This window comes from Oryctolagus cuniculus, chromosome 3 (assembly GCF_051225735.1).
Source record: "Oryctolagus cuniculus isolate XC-2025 breed Fujian yellow rabbit chromosome 3, ASM5122573v1, whole genome shotgun sequence".
NCBI lineage: Eukaryota > Metazoa > Chordata > Mammalia > Lagomorpha > Leporidae > Oryctolagus > Oryctolagus cuniculus.
Genome location: NC_142869.1, coordinates 54,889,602 through 54,908,702, shown reverse-complemented (window position 1 = coordinate 54,908,702; position 19,101 = coordinate 54,889,602).

The window sequence follows — 19,101 nt, the reverse complement described above, 5'->3', positions numbered from 1 at the left end:
TTATGTATTTTTCTGTGCAAATTTGAGGATTTTATGTTCAAAATTATAATTTCATCTTTATCTAAAGACACCATCCCATGTAGGTCATACTGATTTTTTTTTTTATTTTCCATTACTATGATACTCTAAAAATCTCTCTATGCTACTTTGAACCATGGCATTTGGATGCTCAAAGTTCTTAATAATTTTGCTTTGCTTAAAATAAAATCCAATGCTTTACTTTCCTCTTCAATGTCCTTAGTGATTTCACCCTGTATGTTTCCATAACATTTCCTATTAACTACTCACTGACCTGAAAACCCACAGGTCTTCGTATTTCAAAAACGTTCCAAGATGTTTGTTCTGCATTGGGACTTTTGCATTGACAATTCCTTCTGCCTGTATACCCAATTATAGCTGATGTCTTCCTGTGTTTCAGATCCATGCTGAAAAATGACTCCATGAAGCTTGCCTCACTAATCATCAAAGTACCCAGACTCTCTCATATTTCCTTTTTGAAAGCATATAGCATAAAACTTAATTTTTAAAACTATATATTTATTTATTGAATGTCTCCCCCAACCTCATGTCTCACCACATACATTCAAATACAAATTCTTCAAGTTCAGGAATGCGTTTTCCTTGCTTCCTGACAAACAGTCAGGGCCTAGAAAAATGCCTGGTACATCACTGTTGGCGGAAAAAACTTAAGTTTCATTTGAGAATGCATGTGAGACTGCCTACATTGAGAAGTTGAGAGTCACAGGATAATTTCAGTAGTATCTTGAACTCTATCATTTTCTTTTCAATGTCAACTGAAAAAGAAAAAAAGGATTCTAAGAAGAATCTGACTTCATAAATTTCACAGTAGTAGGTATTTTTTACACACATGAGACTCGTTAGCTGATATCCTTTTTCACCTAATGGCTCTTTGTTTCTGAACTTTCTTGTAATTTCATCTCTCTTGAGATCACTATCAGCTTCTAGCTAGGATATTAAACTAATCCCAACCCAAACCCCAGGATTTCATGTGGAAGTATCCAACCACATAATAAAATATTGAAGTAGAAAGAAACAAGCTTGAACTCACTGTTAGATGATCCTTCCTATTTTGGTCCACAGAAATATTTTTTTTTCCTGAGTTAAAGACAAAAAGAAAGTCAAAGTTGCCATGCATATAGGAAAAATGATGATTTTTATTATCAATTCAAATTGCCTGTAATTCATTAGTAAAAAATTTGTGATTGTGGGACAGTAAATTTTGTGATATCACCCTCAATATATAAAACTATAAATGCTGCTTGTTTCACAGATGTTAAAATTTAATAACATTTAAATAAGTGAATAAGTGAAATCAGAAGAGACAAAACATCGAAGGATTCAGAAAAATGAAGACATGATAAGAATTAAATACTCTGTGAAAACTTTTTTCTAAGTGGATGGATATTAGATAGCTGTTTCTCACTGATTTTGATGGCTTTATTACTGTATTCAAATTATAATCATTTTGATGGCTTAATTATTGTATTCAAATTATAATCATTTCTGGATAATTGCATGAAAATATGTCTCTTAAAAACATGTAAAATACATAAGATCATTAGAAGTAGAAAATCAGCATTTTTCTTCTTTTTAATTCCAGTCATTTATTTCACAATACAATACAGCTAAAATAAAATCTGGCTTAAATTAAATGAATAAAATCTTATTATAAAATAAAATTCAGAAAAAATATAAAATGTCTGCAACATTCACCTGTGTGTGGAGGTGAGAATTTGAGTATATAATTCTATGGGTCTAATGCAAAGAAACACATAGTGGTTTGGTGCCACTGCTCACTTGGCTAATCCTCTACCTGTGGCGCCAGCACCCCAGGTTCTAGTCCCGGTTGGGGCACCGGATTCTGTCCCGGTTGCTCCTCTTCCAGTCCAGCTCTCTGCTGTGGCCCAGGAAGGCAGTGGAGGATGGCCCAAGTGCTTGGGCCCCTGCACCCACATGGGAGACTAGAAGGAAGCACCTGGCTCCTGGCTCAGATCAGCACAGCATCCCTGCCACAGCGGCCATTTAGGGGGTGAATCAACAGAAGGAATACCTTTCTCTCTGTCTCTCTCTCTCTCAATGTCTAACTATGTCAAAAAAAAGAAAGAAACACATAGTGAAATAATTTAAAATAATATAGTACTATATTAGAAGAATGTCTTATGCCTAATACAAAAATTACTGGGATTGTGATAGTTGTATGGGTAAATGCTGACTGATTCAAGTACATAGTATTTGTAAATGTAGTTTTATTTGCAGAATTTCTAATTAACGATTTTCAGTAGCAACTCCCAAAAACAGCAAAGAGTTCTCCACCTTTTAAAATGTACTATTTTTTTCTATGAAATTTAAATAAATATTAAATTCTTATAAAACCTAATTTGTATTTATTTGTAAGATAAGGTTAAGATTTTAAAAATAGGTCATTATTATAACATATTTCTCCTCTATGTGGGACATCAGGTAAACAGAAAATCTTACTGGAAATGCAAATCCAATCTTCATTTTTTGAAAGTATACTGCTGTTTGTATGATGTCTAATATGTTTGACTCTTTGCCAATAATTGTCCCCATCCTTACCATCCCTCACCCTTCAAAAAAAAAAAAAAAAAAAAAAACCACTAGACAGCATTTAACTCTGAGTGGTATTGGCAAACTATGATCAGTTTGACCAAACAGCACCGAAGGAGAAACTTGTTGAAGTTAAATGGACACTATGAGAAACAGTGACTTGATCAGCTCTTGTCCTGACTATTGATGTACAATGTAATACTTTATCCATTTTAATATTTGCTTGTCCTAATACTATTGGTTGAACTCTGTAATTAACACACAATTATTCTTGGGTGTTTAAATTTTAACTGAAAAGTGATCCCTGTTAGGAATTTGGAAAACATTATGCTGAGTGAAATAAGCCAATCCCAAAGGGACAAATATCATATGTTCTCCCTGATCTGTGACAACTAACCGAGCACCAAAAAGGAAACCTGTTAAACTGAAATGAACACTATGAGAAACGGTGACTTGATCAGCCCTTGCCCTGACTGTTGAGCACCAAAAAGGAAACCTGTTAAAGTAAAATGAACACTAGGAGAAACGGTGACTTGATTAGCCCTCACCCTGACTGTGGATGAGCAACTTAATACGTTATCCCTCTTAGTATTTTGTTTGTTTGTTCTACTTAATACCTTTGGTTGAATACTGTAATCAATACACAGTTATTCTTAAGTGTTGAAACTTAACTGAAAAGTGATTGCTGTTAAATATAAGAGTGGGAATAAGAGAGGGAAGAGATGTACAATTTGGGACATGCTCAAGCTGACTTGCCCCAAACGGTAGAGTTAGAAACATACCAGAGGATTCCAATTCAATCCCATCAAGGTGGCAGGTACCAATGCCATCTTTGTTCATCAACAGTCAGGGCAAGGGCTGATCAAGTCACCGTTTCTCATAGTGTTCATTTCAGTTTAACAGGTTTCCTTTTTGGTGCTCGGTTAGTTGTCACAGATCAGGGAGAACATATGATATTTGTCCCTTTGGGATTGGCTTATTTCACTCAGCATAATGTTTTCCAAATTCCTAACAGGGATCACTTTTCAGTTAAAATTTAAACACCCAAGAATAATTGTGTGTTAATTACAGAGTTCAACCAATAGTATTAGGACAAGCAAATATTAAAATGGATAAAGTATTACATTGTACATCAATAGTCAGGACAAGAGCTGATCAAGTCACTGTTTCTCATAGTGTCCATTTAACTTCAACAAGTTTCTCCTTCGGTGCTGTTGGTTGTCGCCAATCAGGGAGAACATATGATATTCCTTTATACAGGAAACAATCAAATTTTCATTTACTAAGAATTTATTTCTCATAGGTTTACTACAGGCATAAAGAATCATACCTGGGGCTGGTGCTGTGTTATAGCTGGTAAAGCCGTTGCCTGCAGTGCTGGCATCCCATATGGGCACTGGTTTGAGTCCTGGCTTCTCCACTTCTGATCCAGCTCTCTGCTATGGCCTGGGAAAGCAATAAAATATGGCCCAAGTTCTTGGGTCCCTGTACCCATGTAGGAGATCTGGAAGAAGCTCCTGGCTCCTTGCTTTGGATCGGCACAGCTATGGCCATTGAAGCCACCTGGAGAGTAAGTCAGCGGATGGAAGACACCTCCCTCCCTCCTTCTCTCTCTCTCTCTTTTTTTCTCTCTCTCTCTCTTCCTGCCTCTCAAATAAATAAATAAATAAATCTTTAAAAAGAAAGAATCAGGCCACGTTATGGTGTAGCAGGTTATAAGTCACAACTTGCAACACCAGCAATCCATGTGGATGCTTGTTCGAATCCCAGCTGATCCATTTCTGACCCAACTCCTACTAATGTGCCTGGGAAAGCTGTGGAAGATGGCCCATCTACTTGGGCCCCTGCCACCCACATAGGATAGCTAGATGGAGGTCCAGGCTCTTGGCTTCAGGCTGGCCCAGTCCTGATTCTTCTCTCTCTCTCTCTCTTTTTCTCGCTCTCTAACACTTCCTTTCAAATAAATACATAAATATTTAGAACAAGAAAGAATCAAAACAGTTTTTAAATAGATGCTCTTGTAATATAAAATCAATTTCAAAACATGTTACATCAGTTATATTGTTACTAGCAATGCATGAGTGTGTCTAATTTGGGAACAGTTTCTTTCATTCACTTATAACAAATGAATCAATATGAATCTTAGAGTCCAGCACTTTGGCTCACTAGGCTAATCCTCTGCCTTGCAGCGCTGGCACACCGGGTTCTAGTCCCGGTCGGGGCACCAGATTCTGTCCCGGTTGCCCCTCTTCCAGGCCAGATCTGTGCTGTGGCCAGGGAGTGCAGTGGAGGATGGCCCAAGTGCTTGGGCCCTGCACCCCATGGGAGACCAGGATAAGTACCTGGCTCCTACCATCGGATCAGCGCTGTGTGCCCGCTGCAGCACGCTGGCCATGGCGGCCATTGGAGGGTGAACCAATGGCAAAGGAAGACCTTTCTCTCTGTCTCTCTCTCTCACTGTCCACTCTGCCTGTCAAAAAAAAAAAAAAATGTATCTTACAAATGACACTGTGGAATCTCAGAATACCATACCTGAAAGGCTACTGAGTACTTCAAATTCAAGGACATTCAAGGATCTGAGAAGCAAGGTTTCTCTAACCCTCCCCTGTCTTGTTTCCCATCTATCTTTTTCCCCTTGAAATGAGACATAGAAACTGTACTTCCTCTACCCAAACGGGAATCACAAAAACTATGATCCCTGCTCCCCAAAGCAAGCCATAATCCTATAACATATATTTTACCTTCCCTCATGAGGATCCACATTGTGGATGGGTCTTACTGTATAACTAGAAGAAAGAAATGCTACACAGGGGGACCAATAAAGATCTCAACAGACGTGCCTGATGGAATGACCTCCCTGGGCCTATTATCCTTATGTCCAATCACTTTTCTGTGTGACTGTTCTTCCTGAACCTAAGATTAAAATTGGACAATTTACCTGATCTTCAGAAGTTAGAGTTTAACTTTATGTGATTTACAGCAAAGCTCTAATGTCATGTAAAATGGAAGTTGGTAACTTTGTAATGTTTTGTCCTTGATAACCTTTTTGTTATGGAAGTGTTAGCATGGCCCTGATGAAGAGTAAAGTATCACATATATCCACTCCAATAATACTAACAAACAGAAAAAAAAAGATGTTTAAAACTGACAATCTTATGGCATTGGGAATTACATATATTTTATCATAAATATAGATTAAAACTTTGAAAAACCAATGATGTTTCCTCGTATTTCACCTGATCTGATCTGTTTATGTATCATGCAAACAATCTAATTTTCTTAACATTAGCGATTAGATTTCCCTTCTCCTACTCTGTCATCTGCCCATCAAAAAACAATTTTCTTCCTTTCTCTCCAAGGTATCCCCTCAGATTTTCATATAGACTTTAACTTATTGTTATCTATTCTTGGCTTCCCTTTGTATTCAGTCATATGAGTGTATGGGAGTAGAGGGGAAGAAACAGCTTTGCTGATTTTTAGGCAGTGAGTCTCAATAATGAGGCTATAAAAGTAAATATATCTGTGGAATAAATTAATCAGTATATGAGCATAATGCCACCAGTATTGTAATACACATGCATACACATACACAACATATGTGTCCAAATAGTTAACATACCATTAAAGATGTAAGACACATTAAAGTAGACTGAGGAAGGAGTTTAAGATAGAATAAAATCTAGACAAATAAAACTGATGAAACTGAGTAATATTAAATGAACAACACTTTATAAGAAACGATTTGAAAACAAAACTTTATAAATTAATTTTCCTTTGGTGAAGCTTGCAAGGGTTGCATTATGTTGATTGATAGTTGATTATTGCTAATTCATTACAATTCCCTGAATTGTAATAAATTTCATGGATTTGTAGTAATAGTAACAATACCATATTTACTGAGTGTTGGTATTAGTACAAAGCATTTAAAAAGTAGAAATCACCATGACATCATGAGTACCATTCCTATTGGTATTAGAGATGACATTCTAAATACAATAAAGGTCATCCAGCTTCTAATTAATTTTGGTATTTTCTCTAAGTACCAGACGGTTGATGAACTTTGCCTTTATTACGTCTTAACAAGGTTGTTAGTTAAATATAAATTGCACACATACAAAAAAATGCCATTACTTTTAAATTGTTTTCCTGCCTCTCTCAAGCTGACAAAATGTTCAAGGTAAGTATTACATTTCTATTTACTGAATGTGTTGCCTCTCTTATATTGTGTTTTATTGCCTATACAAAACTTATGTGACATCAAGCACATCTTCATTTGATTTTACAGCCCCCATTTGACTACGTGTTATTCTGGGACACAATCTAGTAAAAATCATGTAGACAAGAGAAAGTGCATCCATATTGAAATAGTCTTTTTGTTAAGATAGTTAAACTCTACTCAAGGCAATATAAATAAAATATTCCTAGTAAATTTCATTATGTTGTTCTCATTATGCCCCATTATATTTGGTATTTTTCATCTGAAGATAAGAAGTAGTCACTGAATATACAAAATGCATTAAATGGTAGTGTGCATGAAAGATGATTATGTGTGTTTGTCAGTGTCTGTGCATGTGTATTTTCTTAGCAAAGTAAGTTATTTCCTATATGTCTATGTACATGAAATGTCTTTTCAAGGCAAATATATACCAAATTTTTAATTCATATTTAATTCTCTTTATATACAGAAGATCGATTTAGTATATATTAAAATTTCATGTTTGCACCCAACACAGAACATAAAGTGTAAAATACTGCTTCAGTACTAGTTATAGAATTAATATGCATTGGACAACACATTAAGGACAGAGATCCTACATGGGGAATAAGTGCACAGTGACTCCTGTTGTTGATTAACAATTTGGCACTCTTGTTTATGGCGTCAGTAATCTCCCTAGGCTCCCTAGGCTCTAGTCATGAGTTGCCATGGCTATGGAAGCCTCTTGAGTTCGCTGACTCCAATCTTATTCCAACAGGGTCATAGTCAAAGTGAAAGTTCTCTCCTCCCTTCACAGAAAGGTACCTCCTTCTTTGATGACTCATTCTTTTCACTGGGATCTCACTCACGGAGATCTTTCATTTAGGTTTGTTTTTTGTTTTGTTTTGTTTTATTTTGCCCGAGTGTGTCGGCTTTCCATGCCTAAAATACTCTCATGGGCTCTTCAGCCAGATCCAAATGCCTTAAGGGCTGATTCTGAGCCCAGAAAGCTGTTTAGGACATCTGCCATTCTATGAGTCTGCTGTGTATCCCACTTCCCATGTTGAATCATTCTCTCCCTTTTTTATTCTATCAGTTAGTATTAGCAGACACTAGTCTTATTTGTGTGATCCCTTTGACTCTTAGACCTATCAGTATGATCAATTGTGAACTGAAATTGATCACTTGGACTAGTGAGATGGCATTGGTACATGCAACCTTGATGGGATTGTATTGGAATCCCCTGGCACATTTCTAACTCCACCATTTGGGGCAAGTCAGCTTGAGCATGTCCCAAATTGTACATCTTCTCCCTCTCTATGCAACAGATAAAGGGTTAATAACCAGAATCTACAAAGAGATCAAGAAACTCCACAACATCAAAACAAACAACCCACTTAAGAGATGGGCCAAGGACCTCAATAGACATTTTTCAAAAGAGGAAATCCAAATGGCCAACAGGCACATGAAAAAATGTTCAAGATCACTAGCAATCAGGGAAATGCAAATCAAAACCACAGTGAGGTTTCACCTCACCCCGGTTAGCATGGTTCACATTGAGAAATCTACCAACAACAAATGCAGGGTAGGATGTGTGAAAAAAAGGGACACTAACCCACTGTGGTGGGAATGCAAACTGGTAAAGCCACTATGGAAGTCAATCTGGAGACTACTCAGAAACCTGAATATAACCCTACCATACAACCCAGACATCCCACTCCTTCGAATTTACCCAAAGGATATTAAATTGGCAAACACAAAAGCTGTCTGCACATTAATGTTGATTACAGCTCAATTCACAATAGCTAAGACCTGGAATCAACCTAAATGCACAACAGTAGACTGGATAAAGAAATTCTGGGACATGTACTCTATAGAGTACTATACAACAGTAAAAAACAATGAAACCCAGTCATTTGCAACTAAATGGAGGAATCTGGAAAATACCATGCTGAGTGAATTAAGCCAGTCCCAAAGGGACAAATATCATATGTTCTCCTTGATCGGTGACAACTAACTGAGCACCAAAAAGAAAACCTGTTGAAGTGAAAGGGACACTATGAGAAACAGTGACTTGATCAGCCCTTGTCCTGACTGTTGATGTACAATGTAATATTTTATCCTTTTTAGTATTGTTTTCTTCTACTTAATACTATTGGTTGAACTCTGTAATTAACACACAATTATTCTTAGGTGTTTAAATTTAACTGAAAAGTTATCTCTATTAAATATAAGAGTGAGATGCATAATTTTAATTTACCATATAGTCAGTGACTCAATGCTCCACTTAATAAAGAGTTTAATTAGTAAAAAATAAAAAGACAAAGTTCAGGGAAAAAATGTATATATATATATATATATATATAAATAAATAAAGAGATGTTTTATCTGCTAGTTTAATCCCCAGCTTTTGACTACAGCCAGAGGCTTAAGGGAAAAGCAGGACTTCATCCAGGTTTTCCTCATGAGTAGGGGACAATGTCCTTGGTCCTTCTTCCGCTGACTTCCTAGGCACATTATCATGAAGGAGGTTCAGAAGTATAGCAGATAGAGCTGGAACCAGCACTGTGATATGGGATGCTGGCTGTGCAAGGAAAGGCTTAATCTGCTATGTCACAAAGCCAGTCCCTTAGCGACTCATATGTATTCAATGTACTGAAAAGTTTAGAGTGTACTTATGTGTGTAGGGTGTGGGTAGTGACACCTTCGTTCTCAGGAAGATGGTAATTCTTGACTCTGTAGGATAGTGAATTTGTATGAACAGGACAACAGAGTGCACCAAAGCAACAGAATATTTAAAGGAAATTTTTAATTATTTTTCTGAATGAATACCTATGAATTCACTTAATTCTTTTAAAAATGTAGTAAAAGTCTTTGAGGACTTGCAAATAAATATAATATTGATTCTGGCATTAAATGAAAGAACTAATCTTTAATTATGCTGTTTTCTTTATTCTGAAAAAAAATCTTAGATTGTTTGCTTACAGCAGCTTTCTAAAGTCTTGTTCTTTTAAAATTTGAAATACAACATTTATTTTTTCTTTACTTAGAAATATGGCATATCTAATTCCATTCTCAATAGACTATACTATTATGATTTAATTCCCCAAATCTTACTTACACAGAGGTTTAGACTTCATCTTACTTTCAAATGAAATATAAACTGCTAAGACTAAAAGATTTGTTTTTATTCTTTCTAGGCCAAAGCCCTCTCAATCCTCTCTGATTTCATTACCATTTCATGGAAAGTAATCTGTCTAAATTGTATTTTTCAGTACTTATATGCTATTAACATCATTCATATTTGTAACAGTTCTAATATTACCATATCTGTTACTAACAATAACAATAGTAGTCAATAATTTCAGAAAATGATATTAATAAAAATCTTAGATAATTGATCAAAAAAGAAATGAACATTTGGTCTAGTAGCTAGAGTATTCAGGTTCAGTACCCAGCAAATTTCCAATAGCATCTAAAGTTACTCTGAGAAAAGTTAAGTCCATTTCCACTGCTGGTGTACATCAAGAAGATTACATTGCTATTGAGCTCTATGTTCCTCTCATTAGAAGTAAGAAACATAATGTGCTACAGGGAAGGAAAGTCTAAATTTTGTTTTGTATTCAGATAGTGCATCCATAAAAAGGATATCCATTTTAAGACCTGAATAACAAAAATTGGAACCATTAGCATATGAGAAATTAAGAATCAAAATGAATCATGAATCAAAATTACTTCAGTCTGCACTTGAATATGGCAGATAGCTTTGAATTACCTAATGTTTAATGTATTAAGTTGATAAAAATTAGTTTAATATACTTAATGGTCAATGATATACTTAATGATATACTTCAATTGTTTTTAAATTTTCTGATTAAACCTTAACCATTGCATTTAAATGTGGGGTGTAGTGTGACATTTCAGCAAGCATACAATCTGCACCAATCAAGTCAAAGCAATCAGTTGCATTTCCCCATCATTTTCTTTTCTGGACAGGCAGAGTGGATAGTGAGAGAGAGAGACAGAGAGAAAGGTCTTCCCTTTGCCATTGGTTCACCCTCCAATGGCCACCACGGCTGGCGCGCTTTGGCCGGCGCACCGCGCTGATCCGAAGCCAGGAGCCAGGTGTTTCTCCTGGTCTCCCATGTGGATGCAGGGCCCCAGGACTTGGGACATCCTCCACTGCACTCCCAGGCCAGAGCAGAGAGCTGGACTGGAAGAGGAGCAACCAGGACAGAATCCGGTACCCCGACCAGGACTAGAACCTGATGTGCCAGTACCGCATGCAGAGGATTAGCCTATTGAGCTGCAGCGCTGGCCACATTTCCCCATTTTCACCTTACTTCAAACCCATTTGTTTTAGGTTTTAGTTATTTATTTTACTGTTTGAAGCCTATTTTTACCATTAATTCTCATAGTACAACACATTAAGGACAGAGATCCTATATGGGGAGTAAGTGCACAGTGACTCCCATTGTTGATTTAACAACTGACACTCTTATTCATGACGTCAGCAATCATCCGAGGCTCTTTCATGAGCTGCCAAGGCTATTGAAGCCTTTTGAGTTCACAAACTCCGACCTTATTTAGACAAGGCCATAATCAAAGTAGAAGTTCTCTCAGCCCTTCAAAGAAAGATGTCTCCTTCTTTGATGGCCCACTCTTTCCGCTGGGATCTCACTCACAGAGATCTTTCATGTAGGTCATTTTTTGTCACAGAGTCTTGGCTTTACATGCCTGAGATACTCTCATGGGCTTTTTAGCCAGATCCAAATGCCTTAAGGGTTGATTCTAAGGTCAGAGTGCTGTTTAGGACATTTGCTATTCTATGGGTCTGCTGTGTATCCTGCTTCTCGTGTTGGATTGTTCTCTCCTTTTAATAATTGTCTCTAACATTTAACAGTGATCACTTTTCAGTTAAGTTTCAGCACTTAAGAAGAATTGTGTATTGATTACAGTATTCAACCAAAAGTATTAAGTAGAACAACCAAAAAAAAATACTAAGAGGGATAACATATCAAGTTGCTCATCAACAGTCAGGGTGAGGGCTGATCAAGTCACCGTTTCTCATAGTGTTCATTTCACTTTAACAGGTTTCCTTTTTGGTGCTCAGTTAGTTGTCACCTATCAGGGAGAACAAGTGGTATTTGTCCCTTTGGGATTGGCTTATTTCACTCAGCATAATGTTTTCCAAATTCCTAACAGGGATCACTTTTCAGTTAAAATTTAAACACCTAAGAATAATTGTGTATTAATTACAGAGTTCAACCAATGATAATAGAACAAAAAAAAATACTAAAATGGATAAAGTATTACATTGTACATCAACCGTCAGGACAAGAGCTGATGAAGTCACTGTTTCTCATAGTGTCCATTTCATTTCAACAGTGTCCATTTCATTTCATCAAGTTTCCCCTTTGGTGCTCAGTTAGTTGTCACCAATCAGGGAGAACATAGGACGTTATGGGGGGGAAGCCATTGTAATCCATAAGCTGTACTTTGGAAATTTATATTCATTAAATAAAAGTTTAAAAAAATAATTGTCTCAATTATTATTAGCAGACACTAGTCTTATTTATGTCATCCCTTTGACTCTTATTCCCATCTTTATGATCCATTATGAACTTAATATGATCACTTTAACTAGTAAGATGGCATTGGTATGTGCCAACTTAATAGGATTTGGAGTCCCATGGCACGTTTCTAGCTTTACCCTTAGGGGTAAGTCCGAGTGAGCATGTACCAAACTGTACATCTCCTCCCTCTCTTATTCCCACTCTTATATAACAGGGATCAATTTTCAGTTGGATTTAAACTCCTAAGTATAATCATGTGTTAAGTAAAGAGTTCAACCAATGATATTAATTAGAAAAAGAAAATACTAAAAAGAATAAAATAGTAAGCTGTTCCTCAACAGGCGGGACAAGGGCTGATCAAGTCATTGTTTCTCATAGTGTCAGTTTCACTTCTACAGGCTTCCTTTTAGGTGCTCAGTTGTCACAGATCTATTATGACTAGACAGTATTGAATGAAGTAATGAGAAAATCTTTGCCTATAACAGGAACATCAAGATATCAACAGTTTATGGTTTTTTTTACATGTACAGCATGAAGAGAATAGTAATCATTGTTTAAAAGACAGCATAACTTTTCATGAGCTATTGTGGTAGAAGTCACATTATAGCTGTCAGTGTGTGACCTAAGTGTGTAGTACATGGCCCTTGGGAAGAGCAGCAACATTGGCCTGCAGACTACCTGAAAAATTAGGACAAAGAGTCAGACTTTGCAGGAAATCTCTTAAAGTCTCATTCACCTTAGAATTCCAAGTGATTGGATCTGCATTAATTTTAGGATTTAAGTGCTATCAAATGGAGAACATGTTAACTTGTAGGTATATTAAGAGAAAATTTTCCTTCACATCACTCATATCTGCTACCATAGGAAAGACCAGTAAGTAGTCCACCTTTATATTCTCCACTAACTACTGTTTGATTCAATTGCTGAAGTACATAAAAATATGTTTGAAGAAAAAACATAAAGAAAAATTTAGAGCTAATTTAAAAAAAATAAGATTCTCTTTTGACTAGTTTTAAATTTATAAAACAAAAATTTTGAGGCAGTAGTACAAAGAATTCCATATATTAATCACCTTATTTTCCTTATTAATATCTCATATTACTACCTTTGTACAACTAATGAACAGTTTCCCTTATTTTTTAAATCTTAATTCCTTTTATCTCTTCAACTCCTCCTGACATCCAGTAGTCAGCATTCTATGAGTAAATTGAAGTTTGTGTGTGTGTGTGTGTGTGTGTGTGAAATTTAGCTTCTGGGCCTGGCGCTGTGGGTTAATACCCTGGCCTGAAGTGCCAGCATCCAATATGTGCACAAGTTTTAGACCCAGCTGTTCCACTTCTGATCCAGCTCTCTGCTATGGCCTGGAAAAGCAGTAGGACTTGGGCCCCTACACCTGTGTGGGAAACCTGGAAGAAGCTTCTGGCTTCTGGCTTCTGTTCAGTGTAGCTCTGGCCATTGAGGCCAATTGGAGTGTGAACCATCCAATGGAAGATCTCTCTCTCTCTCTCTGCCTCTCCTTTCCTCTCTCTGTGTGTAACTCTGACTTTAGCATAAATAAATGAATCTTTAAAAATAAAATAAAATAAAATTTAGCTTCCACATATAAGGGAAAACAAATGTGGTATTTGTTTTAATACAAAATACAATATGAAAGTGTTTCTAAGAATATAGTTAAGTAGTTTTGAATAAGAGAAAAAAATGCTACAAAAAAAGAGAAACTTCTGAAAATGTAATTCTGTCTTACTTTTAAATGAAATATTGGATTTTAAATATTTACATTTTAAACAATATATTTCACTTTGTGTTTCTATGGGGGTGCAAACTGTTGAAATCTATACTTGATGTATACTAAACTGATCCTCTGTAAAAAAAAAAAAAAAGAAATTCTCAACTCCCAACTTGACTCTCACTGGGATTAAACATGACAATAGGTCTGATCTGATTTCATCATCATTTAAAAAAAAATCATCTATTATTTTTCACTTTATGTTTCTGTGTGGGAGCAAACTGTTGAAATCCTTACTTAATGTATACTAAGCTGATCTTCTGTATATTAAGATAATCGAAAATGAATCTTGATGTGAATGGAAGGGGAGAGGGAGTGGGAAAGGGGAGGGTAGTGGGTGGGAGGGACGGTATGTGGGGGAAGCCATTGTAATCCATAAATCGTACTTTGGAAATTTATATTCATTAAATAAAAGTTAAAAAAAAATTTACATTTTAACATCCATAATATGAATATTAAAATTACTTCAAAAATCATTCTAAAATATATATTCTAATTTTTTAAGAATATAACCCATTAGATCTCCTTTGTGTGAAAGAAAATATAACATTTCAATCAATTATTTAAATAAGCAAAGCCAGAACACTCCATATGGGCCTAACATATACAGCTTGGACTTAAACAATTTTAAACTCATAAATTAAATCTTATTGCACCGGTGCCGCAGCTCAATAGGCTAACCCTCCACCTGCGGCGTCGGCACACCAGGTTCTGTTCCTAGTTGAGGCGCCAGATTCTGTCCCGGTTGATCCTCTTCCTGTCCAGCTCTCTGCTGTGGCCCGGCAGTGCAGTGGAGGATGGCCCAAGTGCTTGGGCCCTGCACCTGCATGGGAGACCAGGAGAAAGCACCTGACTCCTGGCTTCGGATCAGCACGGTGCGCTGGCCTCGGTGTGCCGGCCGTGGTGCGCTGGCCGCAGCGGCCATTGGGGGGTGAACCAACGGAAAAAGGGAAGACCTTTCTCTCTGTCTCTCTCTCTCACTGTCCACTCTGCCTGTCAAATAAAAAAAAAAAACTTATTGCATAATTAATGGATCAATATCTTCTACAAAATGAAGGAAAACATAAAAAACTCATTTAAAGATAAGTTACCAAATTATATATCAACTTTCTAAACTTTCAAGTTTTCTTTTGTTTTTGTTTTTTTGGGGGGTGGTAGGAAATCATTACTGCAAAATGACCTTCAAAAAAAGGAAAATATCAGATTATAATATGGAAAAGTACATTAACTTATTTACAGCAGAAACACCCCATAGAATGTAAGATTCACTGGAATTTCTACTGGGTATTTCAAAATCATAAATTCAAAATACATAGAATTATTTTATAACACATTTTTATGAGAAATAAACACATTTGGAAAAAACAACTGACCAAATGTCATCATAAAATACAATCATTAAATAATTAGGAAGTATGATGTGACTATTTCAAATAAATAACTAAATATGTATCAATATTAAAGGAAGTTAAGAATTAATTCAACTTATATTGAACATTTGTCTTCAAAAGACTGTACTTAATATGCCCATCCTTTCAAGATATTTAGATATCTTTAGAAAATCAAGATCCATATAAAGTATAGATAAGATAGCATAGTGCCAAAAATGGGGTCTACCTAAAATATGACTCTGTGGGAACTTTAATCTTTATAGAATGTTGTTAAGATGGTGGTTATATAGAAAGATGGACTGGTGCAATAGGAAGATGCAAACAGACACCAATAAAGATTAATGTTCTCCAGGTAACTGGGCAAATGAAGCAGCAGAAATGGCTGTAACAATATAGAGAGTTGTTTGTCATACTAATCTGGATTGCAACTATGATATTACCAATGGATAGGGGTAAGATTCCCACAAATACAGAAATGGTTTGGTAAACTGGGCCTTTGGTTTTGTCCACATGGATTTAAGCAACTGGCAAACATCCTACCATGCCACGTTCCTAACTGATATTATCTCTGACACTAACTATATCAAAGATTCATTTCCCACTGTCAGTTCCTCATTTGTAGCACATGGATATTTACCAGTAAATTGACCTAGCACGTTTACTCCTATTGTAAATAACTCGGTTATCATGTGAATTTACTTCCACAAATTCAAGATCTTCAAACTAAAAGTAGCACAGGAGCAGGAGGAAGGAAGAAGTAAAGGAGGAAAGGCAGAAGGAAAAGGAGAAAGAGTAGAGATGAAGGAGAAAAAGGAAAACATATTTAGGATGAAATTGTCATAGTAGATAATAACTCTCACTTTCTAGGATTATAGAAAGAGAATAAAATAAGTTTCTAGCAAGCGTAGTAAAAAGGCAAAATTTAAGTTAAATGAGAGTAAATGCAAGATAATTTATTGAGAAATAAATATTCCAAATGTCATCAATAAAACATAAGCATATTAAATTTATACCCAAAGGAAACAACAGAAACCAACAGAAACACATATATATATAATCTTATAAAATGTTGACTTAATAAAACTAAAAAAATTTAAAATTACATAATGTATTATCACATCTTTAAATATAATATCTAATGTTTTTATGATGTCACTTTGCAATTTTAAAGGCACTTTCATAGACTACAACAAATTTATTGAGAAAAAACAGCTTATTATCTGTTTTTCAGAAACTATCAGTTTTTTTTTTTTTTTTTTTTTTAAACAGGCAGAGTGGACAGTGAGAGAGAGAGACAGAGAGAAAGGTCTTCCTTTGCCGTTGGTTCACCCTCCAATGGCTGCCGCGGGCAGCGTGCTGCGGCTGGCGCACCACGCTGATCCGAAGGCAGGAGCCAGGTACTTATCCTGGTCTCCCATGGGGTGCAGGGCCCAAAGACTTGGGCCATCCTCCACTGCACTCCCTGGCCACAGCACAGATCTGGCCTGGAAGAGGGGCAACCGGGACAGAATCCGGAGCCCCAACCGGGACTAGAACCAGGTGTGCCGGCACCGCAAGGTGGAAGATTAGCCTAGTGAGCCGCGGTGCCGGCCCAGAACCTATCAGTTTAACGTTATAATTTAGAAACTTTTTAGACTAGTACTAATATGCAATTTTTACAAAATTACAAAATATAAGGACTTAATGATTTAAAATGTGTTTTTATTCTCATTTGATTTAATTATACAATTAGTAGCATTTTTGTGTTTATAACTAGTTATACCATTTTATTGCTCTTCTCCATACCTTAAAACATTAACAATCATTAAAATATCTTCTCCCCGTTAAACACTCTCCCTCTCCCCACATTCAGTAAAGGAAATGCTTTCAACTGGGAAGTTTAAGATTGAAAGAAAATAGAATCAGATTTTCAAATTCTAGCTGAAAACCACCTTGTGAACATGACTTGGGAAGATATACTTTGAATACCAATCTCTTCCTTTTGATTCCCTTTCACAATTGATTTTTCTCCTGTGGAAAACAGGTGCTTGTATGAGAGGGTGATTAAATATATGTGAAGGCTTAAAGACAATTGGATGCCAACACAATAAAGCAGGTCACGTCATATGAAAAATATGTGGGATGAAAACATGCTGTGGAAAACTTAATTTTTTTTCTGGAGAATTCAGCTGCTATCTTATTTTAAAATAGTTTTAGGTAACATTCATTTGTAGGACAGGGAAATGATGGTAAGTATCATTGGGATAAAAAATACAGAGAAATTTCCATATTAGCAGGCAGAAGGTAATAGACTAAATAGCAACTTGATTAAACATGAAAGAAAAAAAAAAGGAGGAAGGGGGTAAGTAGTAAAAGGGAATGGACAGTAGAAGTACTAACCAAAGTCAGAAGAATTTATACTACTTATACATTTCGTTAGGCTGAATGAGACTAGCTAATGAGATTACATCTGGTGAAGGGAATTTTTAGATGGATTTAAAGAATCGGAAATGAATTACCTGTACTTTTAGTAAAATCAATGTAAAAGTTATGCAAAGTGACAAAGTAGTTGAAAGTAAGTATTTGGACAAAGATGTGCATGACAAATAAAAACAAAACAAGAACTATAAATTAATATCACATGTGTTAGAGTGAGGATAAGAAGTACATCAAATGCATTATGTAATGATTAAGGTTCAATTTACTAACTAATAAGAATTATAAATCTTAAACCATGAAATTCACATGTATACATTGGTATTAAATACAAAAATTAGTATTTAGAAATGAAGAAAAAATTTAAGTAGAAGACAGCAGTGCCCTCCTAAATTGAAATATATTCCTTCTGTTCATTGAACCTATACAAAAGTATATTTATACCTCTCCACTATAATAAATAACACTGGAATAGAAATTTGAATGAAACAAATTTTATACAAAAGATGCATATTTATGATTTTACTTATGTAAATTTCTAGATACTGTAAATCTAATCTTGATAGTAAAGCCATTTTGATGGCTGAGTCAGATTGACAGGAATGGGACATAAGGAGAATTTCTAAAGAGATGATAATATTTCACTTTCTCTTATAGTTTTGTTACTCCACTTAGTCAAACCTCATTTTTAAAAAGGAATCAAATGGTACACTTAAAATTAGTGTACTTTAGGCCGGCGCCGTGGCTCACTTGGCTAATCCTCTGCCTGAGGTGCCAGTACCCCAGGTTCTAGTCCCGGTTGCTCCTCTTCCTGTCCAGCTCTCTGCTATGGCCCAGGAGTGCAGTGGAGGATGGCCCAGGTGCTTGGGCCTTGCACCCGCATGGGAGACCAGGAGGAAGCACCTGGCTCCTGGCTTTGGATTGGCGCAGCACTCCGGCCATGACGGCCATTTGCAGGGGGTGAACCAACGGAAGGAAGACCTTTCTCTCTCTCTCTCTCTCTCTCTCTCTCAAACTCTGCCTGTCAAAAAAAAAAAATCAGTGTACTTTATGTATTTGTGATGAAATACTTTGCAGTAGAGCTTATTGATACCATTACTTTGAAATGAATAAAATATGGACTACATTAACATATAGTTAGATTTTTGG